We start from the raw sequence: 17,715 nt of genomic DNA on the forward strand, positions 1-17,715 counted from the left end.
TGGATTTCTTGGATAAGCATAATCTCTTTCTTGGATGAGCACAATCGTATTTTTTTTAACCAGGCAGAGAAAAGCTATACATGATTACACTCGAGCCATCCACAGTGTACAGATGCAGGGCAAAGGATTTATGAAAGGCAAATGGATTTACCAAAGGCAAATCATGCCTGACGAATCTTATAGAATTTTTCGAGGATGTAACTAGTAGAGTGGATAAGGGAGAACCAGTCGATGTGTTATATCTGGACTTTCAGAAGGCCTTCGACAAGGTCCCACATAGGAGATTGGGGTACAAACTTAAAGCACACGGTATTGGGGGTTCAGTGTTGAGGTGGATAGAGAATTGGTTGGCGGACAGGAAGCAAAGAGTAGGAATAAACGGGTCCTTTTCGGAATGGCTGGCAGTGACTAGTGGGGTACCGCAAGGCTCAGTGCTGGGACCCCAGTTATTTACAATATATATTAATGATTTGGACGAGGGAATTGAATGCAATATCTCTAAGTTTGCGGATGACACGAAGCTGGGTGGCAGTGTTAGCTGCGAGGAGGATGCTAGGAGGCTGCAGAGTGACTTGGATAGATTAGGCGAGTGGGCAAATGCATGGCAGATGCAATATAATGTGGATAAATGTGAGGTTATCCACTTTGGCGGCAAGAACAGGAAAGCAGAGTATTACCTGAATGGTGGCCAATTAGGAAAAGGGGAGATGCAACGTGACCTGGGTGTCATGGTGCACCAGTCATTGAAAGCAAGCGTGCAGGTGCAGCAGGCAGTGAAGAAAGCGAATGGTATGTTAGCATTCATAGCAAGAGTATTTGAGTATAGGAGCAGGGAGGTTCTGCTGCAGTTGTACAGGGCCTTGGTGAGACTGCACCTGGAGTATTGTGTACAGTTTTGGTCTCCTAATCTGAGGAAAGACATTCTAGCCTTAGAGGGAGTACAGAGAAGGTTCACCAGATTGATCCCTGGGATGGCAGGACTTTCATATGAAGAAAGACTGGATAGACTAGGCTTATACTTGCTGGAATTTAGAAGACTGAGGGGGGATCTTATTGAAACATATAAAATTCTTAAGGGGTTGGAGAGGCTAGATGCGGGAAGATTGTTCCCGATGTTGGGGAAGTCCAGAACCAGGGGTCACAGCTTAAGGATAAGGGGGAAGTCTTTTAGGACCGAGATGAGAAAACATTTCTTCACACAGAGAGTGGTGAGTCTGTGGAATTCTCTGCCACAGAAGGTAGTTGAGGCCAGTTCATTGGCTATATTTAAGAGGGAGTTAGATGTGGCCCTTGTGGCTAAAGGGATCAGGGGGTATGGAGAGAAGGCAGGTACAGGTTACTGAGCTGGATGATCAGCCATGATCATATTGAATGGCGGTGCAGGCTCGAAGGGCCGAATGGCCTACTCCTGCACCTATTTTCTATGTTTCTATGTTTCTAAAGGAAGTTGTTTTTACAACTGGTATTACAGTAACCTAAAATAAAATAGAAGACAACTTTACTGTCGTTAACATGAAGATTAAGGAAGCCACTAACAGTCTCAATGCAGATTTTCTGTAACAATTCAGTATTGGAGTCTTTACAGCATATGATCATAAGAGAAAACGGTTCCTTGTCTGGATTTGTTGCCGTATTTTATACATTGTGCTTTCAAAATGTAGACTATTTTTAGCCTTCCTTATTTATTCCTCTGAAAGTTTCACATTTTTGTGTATGTGATCATTCGAATGCAACAAGTTCCAGTGATAATTCCAGAGGCAGCAATATTATACGAGGATAGACACAAAAAGCTGGAGTAACACAGCGGGACAGGCAGCATCTCTGGAGAGAAGGAATGGGTTACTTTTCAGGTCGAAACCCTTCTTCTGCATCTTCGGTTTAAACCAGCATCTGCAGTTCCTTCCTAGAAGAGAGTGGAAGTTTTGTTGCCTTCCATCACAGTGAGGGGGTGTTTGGACTCACTGTGATGGATGTTTGTGTTGGGGTCGTGTGTCCTGGGTACTTTTTTCTTTTTTTTGTTGTGTTTTGTGACTGCTGTAATTTCGTTCGGTACTTGTACCGAATGACAATAAAGTTCTATACTAATACTACATAATGTTGTACCAGGTATCATCTGTTGTATTACCCATCTGCTGCCACTAGAGAGACAGAGTGAGCTGATAAGATACACAATTTGCCCCAATTTACAACACAATCTACAATCTACAATTCCAACCATAACAGTTTAACAGGGGATAAAATACAGTGTGATTCAGGTACTTCTGACAGAATTCTTGTGGCCAGATTACTTTCGATACTTTTGATACTAACGGTACTTTCAATTTCAGGGTAAACACTGTTTAGTCAAGTCAAGTCAAGTCGTTTATTTGTCACACACACCTTTTAGTTTAGTTTATTACTGTTACGTGTACCGAGGTACAGTGAAAAGCTTTTATTGCGAGCTATCCAGTCAGTAGAAAGATCATACATGATAGCACTCAAGCGGTTATCATGGGTGACTTTAATCTACGTATATAGATTGGGCCAACAAATTGGCAACAGTGCTGAGGAGGAGGATTTCCTGGATTGTATATGGGATGGGTTTCTAAACCAATATGTATAGGAGCCAACTAGAGGGCAGGCCATCCTAGACTGGGTATTGTGTAATGAGGAAGGATTAATTAAGGACCTGTCCCACTTTAGGCGATTTTAAGGTGACTGCCAAAGTCGTAGCAGATCCCTGATGACAATGACCACGACAATGCCGAGTCAGGTCGAGATTACAGCGTCTTCGGAAACGTTGCAAAATTCCCACGCTGTCAATGCTTCTCCAGTGTCCTAATTTTTGCTGAAATCACTGACAAGTCGGTAAGTACTTGAGAGTTTTGAATTATAATATCTTGTATGGGTTACTTAAAAACCAAGCATAAATGTAACAAGGCATAAACTGGATTTACTTCCAGTTTACTAATAGCTGTATTAAAAAAAAAAGGTTTTTAAAAGTGGTTAAGTGGATTTTTGTTAAAAGTTTGTGGGCATTCTTTGAAAATGTACGGGAGATGCATAACTGGTTTCTGTGTTGCATATCTGGGTTGAGAGCCCACTTTAAATGTAATGGCTGATGGCCATAAACATTGCAAAATTCCCACGCTTACCTGACCGTCAAACTGCCGCCTCCAATCTACCTGTCAAATGTCTTGACAGTAAATAAATTGGTTAAACACAAGCATTTTATGGTATTTTTAAATGACTTTACTTATTTTAATATAATGTGCTTCTAAATGCATCTAAGACAACCTTGCAAACCTGGGGACAGCTTGCGACAGCGCCCGCAATATGCAACGATACCTGGCGACAAGCCAGCTGGCACCGAGAAATTTCACTCCGGATGATTTTTCAGCGACGCGCTGAGATCCACTACGATTTCTGGAAGACTCTTCACGGTCATGCCCGCGACACCCCGGCGAACTGTCGGCGACAGCCTAGTCACCGGCAGTCGCCTTAAAATCGCCTAAAGTGGGACAGGCCCTTTAGCAATCTTGTGCAAGGCCCCTTGGGCAACAGTGGACATAATATGGTGGAATTCTGCATTAGGATGGAGTGTGATACGGTTAACTCAGACTAGTGTCCTGAACTTGAATAAAGGAGACTTTGAAGGTATGAGACGGGAACTGGCTGGGATAGACTGGCAAATGATACTGAAAGGGTTGACAGTGGAGATGCAATGGCAAAGATTTAAGGACCGCATGGATGAACTCCAAAAATTGTTCATCCCTGTCCAATGAAAAAATAAAACTGGGAAGGCGGCTCAACCGTGGCTGACGAGGGAAGTCAAGGATAGTGTTAAATCCAAGAAAGAGGCAAATAAATTGGCCAGAGGAAACGGCAAACCAGAGGACTGGGAGACATTTAGAACTCAACAGAGGACAAAGGGGTTAATTAAGAGGTGGGAAAAAACCATGAAAGAAAGTTTGCGGGGAACATAAAAACTGCCTGTAAAAGTTTCTTTAGGTATGTAAAAATGAAAAGATTAGTGAAGACGAATGTACGTCCCTTACAGTCAGAGACAGGTGAATTTATAATGGGAACCAAAGAAATGGCAGAACAGTTAAATGAGTACTTTGGTTCTGTCTTCACAAAGGAAGACACAAACAATCTCCCAGAAATACTAGGGGACCGAGGATCTAGTGGGAGGGAGGAACTGAAGGAAATCCACATTAGTCAGAAAATAGTGTTAGGTAAACTGTTGGGACTGAAGGCAGATTAATCCCCAGGACCTGATAGTCTACAGTAGTCAAGGAGGTGGCCCTAGAAATTGTGGATGCTATTCTCTCGACACTGGATCAGTTTCTATGGACTGGAGGGTAGCTAATGTAACTCCACTTTTTAAGAAAGGAGGGAGAGAGAAAACAGGGAATTATAGACCAGTTAGGCTTTTCATCAGTAGTGGGGAAGATGCTGGAGTCGATTATTAAAGATATTCTAGCAGCGCATTTGGAAAGCAGTGACAGGATCGGTCAAAGTCAGCATGGATTTATGAAGGGGAAATCATGCTTGACTAATCTTTTGGAATTTTTTGAGGATGTAACAAGTAGAATGGATAAGGGAGAGCCAGTGGATGTGGTGTATCTGGACTTTCAGAAAGCCTTTGACAAGATCCCACACAAGAGATTAGTGTCCAAAATTAGAGTACATGGTATTGGGGGTAGAGTATTGGATAGAGAACTGGTTGGCAGAAAGGAAGCAAAGTGTAGGAATTAATGGGTCCTTTTCAGAATGGCAGGCAGTGATTAGTGGGGTGCCACAAGGCTCAGTGCTGGGACCCCAGTTGTTTACAATATATATTAACGATTTAGATGAGGGCATTAAATGTAACATTTCTAAGTTTGCGGATGACACAAAGGTGGGGTGCAGTGTGAGCTGCGAGGAGGATGCTATGAGGTTGCAGGGTGACTTGGATAGATTGGGTGAGTGGACAAATGCGTGGCAGATGCAGTATAATGTGGATAAATGTGAGGTTATCCACTGGTGGCAAGAACAGGAAGGCAGATTTTTATCTGAATGGTGTCAGATTAGAAGGGGAGGTGCAACAAGACCTGGGTGAGCTTGTACATCAGTCACTGAAAATAAGCATGTAGGTACAGCAGGCAGTGAAGAAAGCTAATGGCATGTTGGCCTTCATTGTGAGAGGATTTGAGTTTACGAGCAAGGAGGTCCTACTGCAGTTGGTGAGACCGCACCTGGAGTATTGTGTGCAAATGTGGTCTCCTAATTTGAGGAAGGACATTCTTGCTATTGAGGGAGTGCAGCGTAGGTTCACCAGGTTAAATCCCAGGATGGCAGGACTGACAGATGATGAAAGAATGGGTCGACTGGGCTTGTATTCACTGGAAATTAGAAGGATGAGAGGGGATCTTATGGAAACATATAAAATTATTAAAGGACTGGATAGGCTAGATGCAGGAAAATGTTCCCGATGTTGGGGGAGTCCAGAACCAGGGGTCACAGTTTAAGAATAAGGGGTAGGCCATTTTGAACTGAGATGAGGAAAAACTTTTTCACCCAGAGAGCTGGGAATCTGTGGAATTCTCTGCTACAGAAGGCAGAGGAGGTAATTCACTGGATGTTTTCAAGAAAGAGTTAGGTTTAGCTCTTAGGGGTAAGGGAATCAAGGGATATGGGAAAACGCCAGAACGGGGTACTGATTTTGGATGATCAGCCATGATCATATTGAATGGCAGTGCTGGCTCGGAGCCAAATGGCCTCCTCCTGCACCTATTTTCCATGGTTCTATGTTTTGTTTATTTAATGTATAGATACATGATAAGGGAATAACGTTTAGTGCAAGGTAAAGCCAGCAAAGTCCGATCAAGTTTAGTCCGAGGGTCATCAAAGAGGTAGATAGTAATTCAACTCTGCTCTCTGGTTACTGGGAGAAACTGTCCCTGAATCTGGAGGTGTGCGTTTTCACACTTCAATACCTTTTTCCTGATGGGAGAGGGGAGAAGAGGGAGTGGCCAGGGTGCGACTCTTCCTTGATTATACTGCTGGCCTTGTCGAGGCAGCGATGATGTATGAATAGAGTCAATGGAGGGGAGATGGCTTGTATGATGGTCTGGGCTGCGTCCACAATTCACTGCAATTTCTGTTTCCTAAGCACTGGGACTACCCATTCTAACAAAGAGGGCATGTGTTGTTGCCCAGTTACTCACCACCTTAGTCAAATCTGCATGTGAATTCTACCAAATAGGTTGAATCCAAAATAAAACTATAATTTTGCTCCAGTCTCAGATCACACATTAGTTTGATGAATTCTGTCCCTCCCATGAATCTTGGTTCTGCCACTGAGGGCAATGGAAGCCAAATCACTGGATGGATTTAAGAGAGAGCTAGATAGAGCTCGAGGGGCTAGTGCAATCAAGGGATATGGGGAGAAGGCAGGCACGGAGTATTGATTGGGGACGATCAGCCATGATCACAATGAATGGCGGTGCTGGCTCAAATGGCCTCCTCCTCCACCTATTTTCTATGTTTCTATGTTTCTTCACCAGTCCTCAGGATGGAGGAGACTTGCTTCTACTCTGGTTTTGAGGGTTCCGAGGTGGTTAATGTGCCCAATATATATTAACCCTTACTTTCCCTCTCTCTCCATCCCTCCCCCACCCTAGCTCTATGACTGGTTTAATTGTCCTCCTAATTAATTTTACTGATTGTATGCCTCGTTAACACCTTCGCTCAGCCAACAATGAACCATTCTACATTTCCCTGATTAACCTCTGCTTTGATCTGTCATTTTCACATCTTACCCTTCCATATATCATTTCCCTCTCCTCTGACTTTCAGTCTGAAGAAGGGTCTTGACCCAAAATGTCACCCATTTCTTCTCTGCAGAAATGCTGCAAAACAAGTAGATTTTCCATTCCTAGGTTGGAGTTATGATCAAGACCGTGTGCGCTTCAAGCCTCAATTAATTTTGACCGCACCATGTTCCAGTTCTGAGCGTTTGATGGCTCTGGGCCTGTGGAATTTAGAAGGATGAGGGGGGACTTTTTGAAATTACCGAATAGTGAAAGACCTGGATAGAGTGAATGTGGAGAGGATGTTTCCACTAGTGGGAGAGTCTAGGACGAGAGGGTGTAGCCCTAGAATAAAAGGATGTACCTATAGAAAGGAGATGAGGAGGAATTTCTTTAGTCAAAGGTTGGTGAATCTGTGGAATTTATTGCCACAGACAGCTGTCAAATAGGTATTTTTAAGAAAGAGATTGACAGATTATTGATTAGCAAGGATGCCAAGCTTTTGGGGAGAAGGCAGGAGAATAGGGTTGATAGGGAATGATAGACCAGCCATGACTCGATGGGCCAAACGGCTGAATTCTGCTCCTAGAATTAAAGAACTTATGACTGAAGTCCCCAAACCTGACGGTTATTTTATAGAGTGGATTGTGCTCTTTGGGAGAAACAACTCAACAGGTGGAATCGGAGGTCATGGGAACGTAATCTTAGAACGAGAGACAGGCCTTCTTCACATAAATCGGAAACTTAATCCCACAGCAAAAACTGCTCATGCTAAACTTTCTAAACAGCGTTTTGTTCGCAAGCTTCACGTTACAATTTGAGAATCCGTAACTATGGCAGGTCAATTTATGTTCAATTTATCCACTAAACCTTACTTTTTTTGCTATCATCAGGCTGAAGGTTGAAAGTTAAAACAAGCAGACAATACAACAAACAACAAAGTTGATAATTGTCGGAAGGAACTGCAGATGCTGGTTTAAACTGAAGATAGACACAAAAAGCTGGAGTAACTCAGCGGGACAGGCAGCATCCCTGGAGAGAAGGGATGGGTGACGTTTCAGGTCGAGACCCTTCTTCAGACATCTGGGTCAAGCTTGGGCATCATTTAAGTTTGTTGAGTTATTACTCGAGTGATCAGAGGAAAAATACAAATAACTTGCATCTGAAAAGAATTTTCCATCAATTATATTAAGGCAATACCAACGTTGAAAGTTATAAAATGGAATAAGAAATATTTCCAAAATCTACTGTGAAATATTGCTGGAATTATAATACCAGTGAAGATTTAGTGACAAGGAAAGTGGGTCTTTAGTTTTTTACTCCTTTCTAAGCTCCTTCCTCACTTTGAAAGGCCTCTACCTTCGATGTGCTCAGGTGGATGTTGTGACAGAATACGACACAGACATACCAGAATGATATCGGAACCCAAGGGAGATTATTTTAAAAAAAGGTATGTTTTGCATTAATTAGAGATGCATGGAGAAAATTTGCAAGGTTTACAAGTTAGAAAATTATGGGTAAAGCCTAAAGATTCAAAACCAGGCCTTTAAACACTGTCACTAGAAAACGCTTCCATGTGGAGAAGTTTTAAACTCACTTTGGCATTTAATGCAGAATTAATTATTGATTTTTAATTAATCTCTTTTTAACCACTAAACTCTTTAGTATGGGTGTCAGGGGTTATGGGGAGAAGGCAGGAGAACGGGGTTAGGAGGGAGAGATCAATCAGCCATGATTGAATGACGGAGTAGATTTGATAATAGACAATAGACAATAGGTACAGGAGGAGGCCATTCGGTCCTTCGAGCCAGCACCGCCATTCAATGTAATCATGGCTGATCATTCTCAATCAGTACTCCGTTCCTGCCTTCTCCCCATACCCCCTGACTCCGCTATTCTTAAGAGCTCTATCTAGCTCTCTCTTGAATGCATTCAGAGAATTGGCCTCCACTGCCTTCTGAGGCAGAGAATTCCACAGATTCACAACTCTCTGGGTGAAAAAGTTTTTCCTCATCTCAGTCCTAAATGGCCTACCCCTTATTTTTAAACTGTGACCCCTGGTTCTGGACTCCCCCAACATCAGGAACATTTTCCTGCATCTTACCTGTCCAGTCCTTTAATAATTTTATATGTTTCTATAAGATCCCCTCTCATCCTAATTTCCAGTGAATACAAGCCCAGTCGACCCATTCTTTCATCACCTGTCAGTCCTGCCATCCCGGGATTTAACCTGGTGAACCTACGCTGCACTCCCTCAATAGCAAGAATGTCCTTCCTCAAATTAGGAGACCACATTTGCACACATTACTCCAGGTGCGGTCTCACCAACTGCGGAGAATTCCACAGATTCACAACTCTCTGACTGAAAAAGTTTTCCCTCATCTCCGTTCTAAATGGCCTACCCCTTATTCTTAAACTGTGGCCCCTGGTTCTGGACCCCCCCAACATTAGGAACATGTTTCCTGCCTCTAACGTGTCCAACTCCTTAATAATCTTATACGTTTCGATAAGATCCCCTCTCATCCTTCTAAATTCCAGCCTAGTCGCTCCAGTCTTTCAACATATGACAGTCCCGCCATTCCGAATGGCCTAATTCTGCACCTATCACTTATGACCTTATAACCATCTAATCTTACTAAAACTCTGACTTGTATGTATATCTGTAACAGTGATTTCGGCTGATTTCTGCAAAACGGTGAGGCGTAGCGCCACAATTTTTGCACCGCCTTAATCACACCGCTGGACGCTTGCCGAAAATGATATTGTTATTTAATTCGGTCGTATATTATTTAAGTTACAGAGGTTTAAAAGTCTTTTTTTAAATCTCTCATTTTTTCGGCTGATTTTCGGCAAAAACGGTCAACCGTAGCGCCACGATGTTTGCACCGCCTTAATCACCACGCTGAACGCTGCTGGAAAATGATATTTTTATTTGATTCGGTCGTATATTTTTTAAGTTACAGAGGGTTTAGTTTTTTTTTTAAAATTCCAGCCGTCTTTTCCATGGCCTTCAGCGTGTGACGTCAAAATGCCCATGCACCCCCCTCCTACTGATTTATTGAAGGCTTTCAGCGTGGCGCTGCTGTGCGTCTGTGCCCCTCTCTCCCCTTGCTTCTCTCCTCTCTCCCACACCCGGGAGATCCTCTCCCCGCTATCCCCCCCCCCCCCCCGGATCTTTCACTGATGCTCTCTCCCCCCCCCCCCCCCCGGACCTTTCACTAATGCGCTCCCCCCTCCCCCCCCCCCGCTATTCCCCCCCCCCCCCCCCCCGGGCCTTTGAATGATGCGATCTCCTGCACCCCCCCCCCGGACTTTTCACTGATCCGATCCCCCGCACCCCCCCCCCCCCACCGGGCCTTTAACTGATGCTAAGAGTGTGTCTGGGGGAGAGAAGATGGGGGGGGGGGGTCTGAGAATGGGGAATGGGACAACAGGGGTAGTGCGGAGGGGAATTGGTGGTGGGGGAAAGAGGGGTACTGGGAAAAGGGCAGGTCCATATCCCTCCCCTCTCCCCCATCCCTCCCTCCTCCCCTCCCCCTCCCCCCTCACTCTCTCCCCCCTCCACAAATACCGCCCCATCTCTCATCACCCTCCCCCCCTCCATCCTCAACACCTCCCTCCCTCCACCACTCCCTCCCCGCCCAAGGGGAGGGTGTGGGGAGAGTAAGAGTGGGGCTGGGGGAGGAGAAAATGGGCGGTGTGGGGACGGGCCCAACGGGCCCGCTTTGAACGGGCACACTTGTTCTAGTAAGTAATAAAGGTGAAGAGGGGTCAAGGAAAGAGCGTTCACGACGCGGCCTTGTTTCCACCAATCTTTCCACCACCGCGCACAAGAAGCACAAGACACCGTTGAAGGCAGATGGCGAGAGAGAAGTGTATTCAGCTCTGGTTGAACAGTTTCTCATCTTGTGATGTGGACTCGATAAGAAGGGTGAAGAACAAAGACACAAAGGCAAACTGAAATAAGTTAATTGGCAACTCCTGTGAACTGCACCGAGCATTCTCCATATAATGTAGCACACATCATAGACTGACTGAGTTTTAAAAGGATACCGATTCAGAATATAACAAATCTGTATTTCAACAAGGACATGCACAAAACCTGTCAAACAGAACTGTGATGAGACACTTCTCCTCCAAGTGGTGAATCTTTGGAATTTTCTGGAAGGCCAAGGAGGGTCAGTTGCCGAATTCATTCGAAACAGAGATGATGTCAGGAAGTTTAAGGATCAAGGGATTATAGGGACAGTGAAGCAAAACAGAGTTGTGGTACAAGATCAGCTACAGTACTTTTTATATCAAAAAATACTTTATTCAAGTAATAAATATCGCTTACAAAACATCTTTTTTAACAAACCCATCCGACATTTCCGGAGGTTACACATTCGATACAGGCATTCACTTCCAAATTTACAGACATTTACTTACATTAACACAGTATCCCTTATTTGGAGGGGCGTCTCTCTCCACCACACCCTGCCCCCCCATGTCCAGCAGCGGAAGGCCCCTAGACTGTGGTCCTCCCCCACAGGGCCTTGGCGTTGGCAGCACCAAGCTTCAGTGCGTCCCTCAGCACGTATTCCTGCAGTCTGCAGCGGGCCAGTCGGCAACATTCCTTGACCGACATCTCGCTCCGCTGGGAGGCCAACAAGGATCGGGCAGACCAAAGAGCATCGGCCGCTGGACTTACATCGCCCGGTGCAGCTCGGCTGCGGGGCTTAACACCGCCCGGTGCAACTCGCCTGCGGGACTTTACTTTACATCGCCCGGTGCAGCTCGGCTGCGGGGCTTAACACCACCCGGTGCAACTCGGCTGCGGGACTTAACACCGCCCGGTGCGGCTCGGCTGCGGGACTTTTCACCGCTGGTGCGGCTCGGCTGCGGGACTTAGCTGCGCAAGGCTTGGTCGCGGGCCTTTCATCGCCCGGTTCGGCCGCGAGACGTTTCAGCGCCCGGTGCGGGGACTGTGCGGGTCGGTCGGGGACGAGCTGTCTGTCCGTGGGCGTGGGGAAGAGAGGGGAAGTTTTGTTGCCTCCATCACAGTGAGGGGGTGTTTGGAGTCACTGTGATGGACGTTTGTGTTGGGGTTATGTGTCTTGTGTTCTTTTTTTTTTCTATGACTGCTATGTAGTTTCGTTCGGTACTTCGGTACCGAACGACAAATAAAGCTCTGTTATCTTTCACCGAGTTGATGACCTTCCAGCAGCACTCGATGTCAGTCTCCGAATGCGTCCCTGGGAACAGTCCGTAGATCACAGAGTCCTCTGTGACGGAGCTGCTCGGAATGAATCGTGACAGGGACCCCTGCAGACCTCTCCAGCCACTCTTGGCAAATTCACACTCTGTGAAGAGGTCGGCCACCGTCTCCTCTCCGTAGCAGCCGTCCCGAAGGCAGCGTGCGCCGGTAGTGAGGTTCCGGCGGTGCAGGAAGGATCTGACTGGGAGGGCTCCCCTCACCGCCAGCCAAGCCAGCTCTTGGTGCTTGTTGGTGAGTTCTGGCAATGAGGCATTTTGCCAGACAAGCTGGGCAGTCTGCTCTGGGAACCACGCCACAGGATCCATGGAGTCATTCCCCTGCAGTGCCTGCAGGACGTTCCGTGCTGACCACTGCCCCATGGACTTGTGGTCCCATCTACAGTATTTTATTTTTTTTAATATCAAAAAATACTTTATTCAAGTAATAAATATCATTTACAAAACATCTTTTTTAACAAGCCCCTCCGACATTTCCGGAGGTTACATTCGATACAGGCATTCACTTAGACATTTACTTACATTTAGACATTTACCCAGTATCCCTTATTTGGAGGGGCGTCTCTCTCCACACACCCTGCCCCCCATGTCCAGCAGCGGAAAGACCCTAGACTGTGGTCCTCCCCCACAGGGCCTTAGCGTTGGCTGCACCAAGCTTCAGTGCGTCCCTCAGCACGTACTCCTGCAGTCTGCAGCGGGCCAGTCGGCAACATTCCTTGCCGGACATCTCGCTCTGCCGGGAGGCCAGCAAAGCTCGGGCAGACCAAAGAGCGTCTTTCACCGAGTTGATGACCTTCCAGCAGCACTCGATGTCAGTCTCGGAATGCGTCCCTGGGAACAGTCCGTAAATCACAGAGTCCTCTGTGACGGAGCTGCTCGGAATGAATCGTGACAGGGACCCCTGCAGACCTTTCCAGACTCTCTTTGCAAATCCACACTCTGTGAAGAGGTGGGCCACCGTCTCCTCTCCGTAGCAGCCGTCCCGAAGGCAGCGTGCGCCGGTAGTGAGGTTCCGGCGGTGCAGGAAGGATCTGACTGAGAGGGCTCCCCTCACCGCCAGCCAAGCCAGCTCTTGGTGCTTGTTGGTTAGTGGTCCCATCTACAGTATGATCCTGATGAACAGCAGAGCCAGCTTGAAGTGCAAAATGGTCGCCTCCTCACCCATTTATGTTCTTTCTGCTGTCACCATAAAACCCACATGAGACACACAACACAGGTGCTGTATCACCACAGTGATATTACTGTTGATGCATTCAGATAACTATTCCAAAACAAATTCCTCACAAAAAGTACAGCGATCAGAAGGAGCAAGAATGGAGATCTCCTGCATCCTTAATACCTCGAGTTACAAATAAGCCAAATTGACGAGTATATTCATTCTATTAATTTTGCATTTTACATTCAAAAAATGAAAATCACTATTGGGACAGTTGTTCAATTGTTTGACCAGCACACACACAGTCCTGGGTTACCAAGACAAAGACAAGGCCACCGGAGAATTTAAATTCCATTAATGACATATTTCTGGATGAATGGTGATTCTCCAATGTTCATAGGTAATAGGAGCAGAAGTAGGCCATTTGGCCCATGAAGTCTACTCCACCGATAGACACAAAAAGCTGGAGTAACTCAGAGGGACAGACAGATCCTGCCTGTCCCGTTGAGTTACTCCAGCTTTTTGTGTGTATCTTCAGTTTAAACCAGCATCTGCAGTTCCTTCTTACACATCAAGTCTAGCCACCATTCAATCATGGCTGATCTATCTGATCATTCTCCTGCCTTCGCCCCATAACCCCTGACAACCATACAAATCAAGAATCTATCGGTTTTTGCCTTAGAAATATCCATTGACTTGCCCTCCACAGCCTTCTGTGGCAATGAATTCCACAGTTTCACCATCCTCTGAGTAAAGAAATTCCTCCTCATCTCCTTCCTAAAGGGATGTCCTTTTATTCGGAGGCTGTGACCTCTGGTCCTAGACTCTCCCACTAGTGGAAACATCCTCTCCACATCCACTCAATCGAGGCCTTTCACTATTCAGTTAGTTTCAATGAGGTCCCCTCTCATCCTCATAAACTCCAGTGAGTCAAGGTCCAGCACTGTCAAACGCTCATGTTAACCCGCTCATTCCGGAGATCATTCTCGTAAACCTCCTGTGAACCCTCTCCAGCGGAAACATGTCATTCCTCAGGTCCAAAATTGCTCACAATATGGGTGAGTTCAGCACCTTCGGAAATATCCTAGCATTCCCCTGAGCTCAGGAATCAGTCCAGGAAGGACTATAAGTCATGACATTGCCGGTGAAAACCTCATAGAAACATAGACAATAGGTGCAGGAGTAGGCCATTCGGCCCTTCGAGCCTGCACCGCCATTCAATATGATCATGGCTGATTATTCAGCTCAGTATCCTGTACCTGCCTTCTCTCCATACCCCCTGATCCCTTTAGCCACAAGGGCCACATCTAACTCCCTCTTAAATATAGCCAATGGACTGGCCTCAACTACCCTCTGTGGCAGAGAATTCCACAGATTCACCACTCTCTGTGTGAATAAAAAAGCAAATAATTTAAAGCTTCAGCAAAATCAACAGCAGGTCCATAGACAGACTGTAACTCCAGCTTAATTCAGGACGTACTAAGTGGGCCCTCCACACTGCAGGCTTGTCAAGCTGATTCTCAAAACAGCCAAAATAAATATCCGCATCACAGAAGTGCAAAGTTTTTTTCCCCCAACAGAAGGACATTGAGGTCATTTGCCCCAGAATACATCCTGGCAAGAGAGCCAGAGATATCCTGGCACTGCTCGAGTTTCAGAAACACTCACTTCTCCCAAGTAAACACTGGATTCCACGCGACAACAAGCTACGAACAGTTCCCACTCTGAAACATAACCAATTTTTATTTTTGATAGGAAGCAGCTTAACAAAAACAGTGGCTGCTTTCTTTAGTCTGAATAGGCTGCCATTGATGGATGCGTACACAACAGCACATACATCTCCCAAAGTAACTGGCAAGTTACCTTGAAGTTTCACAAAGTTTGTTGAAGAAATCTGACCCAAATTCCTTCATCACAGTTCAAAAGTTACAGTATTAGTCTTGCTCTTTCATGTCCAAAATCTAGTCTTTGAAATAAATTAATAGACAGTAAACAAATTTCAGGGTGGATTTTAACGTGTGATTTGCAGTAATGTTTCTGATGTTGTGCTCATCAGAAAAATAACTTCAAAATCAGAAGACTGATATAGTGAGTCTGGTTCCCCAGACTTTTTGCTGAAACTTTGCAACTCTTTTGCCTTTGTGCATGATAAAACTACTCTGAAATATGTTGGTGTGTGAAAAATTGACCCGATTTAAAACAAATATTTTGCATTTAAATATTGTAGTCCTACTCTGAAAATATAGAAAAGATCAGAGCAGAAGATAGGCACAAAAAGCTGGAGTTACTCAGCGGATCAGAGAGCATCTCTGGAGAAAAGGAAAAGGTCACCTTCGAGACCCTTCGAATAGGCCGAGACCCTTCTTCAGACCTGTAAATCTTCCTCTGTACCCTTTCCAGCTTGACATATTTCTTCTAACATCAATTCCTATAACGGTGCCCAGAACTGAACACAATACTCTAAATGCAGCCTCACCAACGTTTTATATAACTGTAACATGACCTCCCAACTTCTATACTCAATACTGACTGATGAAGGCCAATGTGAATAATGATAATTAAAAAAACAAAATTATTAACTTGAAGCCTAAACTGTGAAGCTACGGTAAAATAAGCAACAATGAATTCACTAAGAATAACAAATTAATAATAAGCACAAAGAGAACAATTCCAGTTGCTCTAATCTCTGTACATAACACCAGTTTTCCACAATTGGTACCATCACAGTGCATTTCCCCTCCACTCTCACTTGTGCACAGCGTTGGATACTATACTCGGACCAAGATCTGACCACTGTTGATAAAAGTTCCTTGTTTGCACCCTCAACACAAAATAGAGGCACCAATAGCAGAGACCTTTAAAAAGACTGAGTATAACAAATGACCTATTTATTCACAAAATGCTGGAGTAACTCAGCAGGTCAGGCAGCATCTCAGGAGAGAAGGAATGGGTGACGTTTCGGGTCGAGACCCTTCTTCAGACTGACGTCAGGGGGGCGGGACAAAGCAAGGATATAGGTGGAGACAGGAAGATAGAGGGAGAACTGGGAAGAGGGAAGGGAAGAGAGGGACAGAGGAACTATCTAAAGTTGGAAGTCAGTCTGAAGAAAAACCTGCACGTCTTTGGAATTCAGCCCTTTGAGCATGTTCTGTTACACAACAGATCCACAGATCATCCTTTATCTTAATACCATTTCCCTGCTCGGTCCCCATACATAATGTATGCACAATTTACAGACATCGGAAAAATGAATATTATCTTTACAAACATGGATAGCACAGCACATTATCATTTCCAGAGCAATGTGCAAGGATCTGACTTTTTAGATATTCTGTCTATCCATGTAAAACTTGTGTACCTCAGTTTTATTGGTAGCTCTGGACCTGATTGTAGACCCTGAACGGAAGTATTGACTAACCCTTACCTCCAATGATGTTGCCTGATTGCCGAGTTCCTCTGGTATTTCTTTTACTCTGGATTAAAGCATCTGCATTTTTTTGTGTATCCATATGTACAATGAGCCTGAATCAACTTAATTTATTAATGCAAAGATGTCATTGTGGAACTGCGATTTATAATCTCACTTTATCTCATTCCGCTTTTGGTGTCACCCACCTCCAATTGCCTTAGAAACATAGAAAATAGGTGCAGGAGGAGGCCATTCGGCCCTTCGAGCCAGCACCGCCATTCATTGTGATCATGGATGATCATCCACAATCAGTAACCTGTGCCCAACTTCTCCCCGTATCCCTTGATTCCACTCGCTCCTAGAGCTCTATCTAACTCTCTCTTAAATTCATCCAGTGATTTGGCCTCCACTGCCCTCTGTGGCAGAGAATTCCACAAATTCACAACTCTCTGGGTGAAAAAGTTGCTTCTCACCTCAGTTTTAAATGGCCTCCCCTTTATTCTTAGACTGTGGCCGCTGGTTCTGGACTCCACCAACATTGAGAACATTTTTCGTGCATCTAGCTTGTCCAGTCCCTTTATAATTTTATTAGTCTCTATAAGATCCCCTCTCATCCTTCTAAACTCCAGTTTAAAATCAAGCCCAGTCTTTCCAATCTTTCCTCATATGACAGTCTCGGCCTTCGTCTTTCTTTGTTTTTCACTTCATTAAAGCCAACAGCTCTGATTCCTCTTCTTGTACGACCATTTCTAATGTCGCCTAAAGTTTCACCTTCAGCGACCTTCCTTTCACTACCTGCAGATTAATGATGACATTGCCTATATAATGAAAGTATTCACTTCTGTCCTGATGTCACATCCATTGCTCTCACTCCCAGGAGGCTGCAGTGAAGCGGGGCAGAGACTGCCAGGGTCGACAGAGCCTCGCTGGAGGACGTGCCACTGGGAACAAAGGGGGACGCGACATGGGGGAGGGGAGGGTGATGGGGAGTGGGACAAAGGAGGACCCTGCGCGAGAGACTTTGTAACTTTCTCAGAGCCCTGTACCTTGGGTATGCAAAGCAAATGAATTTCACTGTGGCTCGTTACATGGGACAATAAAGTATCATTCATTCATTCACT

At 45.2% G+C, this 17,715-nt stretch overlaps 1 protein-coding gene across 5 annotated transcripts in view; it reads right to left on the reverse strand.

Annotated features, from left to right (window-relative positions):
* camsap2a (calmodulin regulated spectrin-associated protein family, member 2a) overlaps window positions 1–17,715 on the reverse strand; it is a 127,988-nt gene that overhangs the window by 69,821 nt on the left and 40,452 nt on the right. The window lies entirely within an intron of this gene.

This window comes from Rhinoraja longicauda, chromosome 11 (assembly GCF_053455715.1).
Source record: "Rhinoraja longicauda isolate Sanriku21f chromosome 11, sRhiLon1.1, whole genome shotgun sequence".
NCBI lineage: Eukaryota > Metazoa > Chordata > Chondrichthyes > Rajiformes > Arhynchobatidae > Rhinoraja > Rhinoraja longicauda.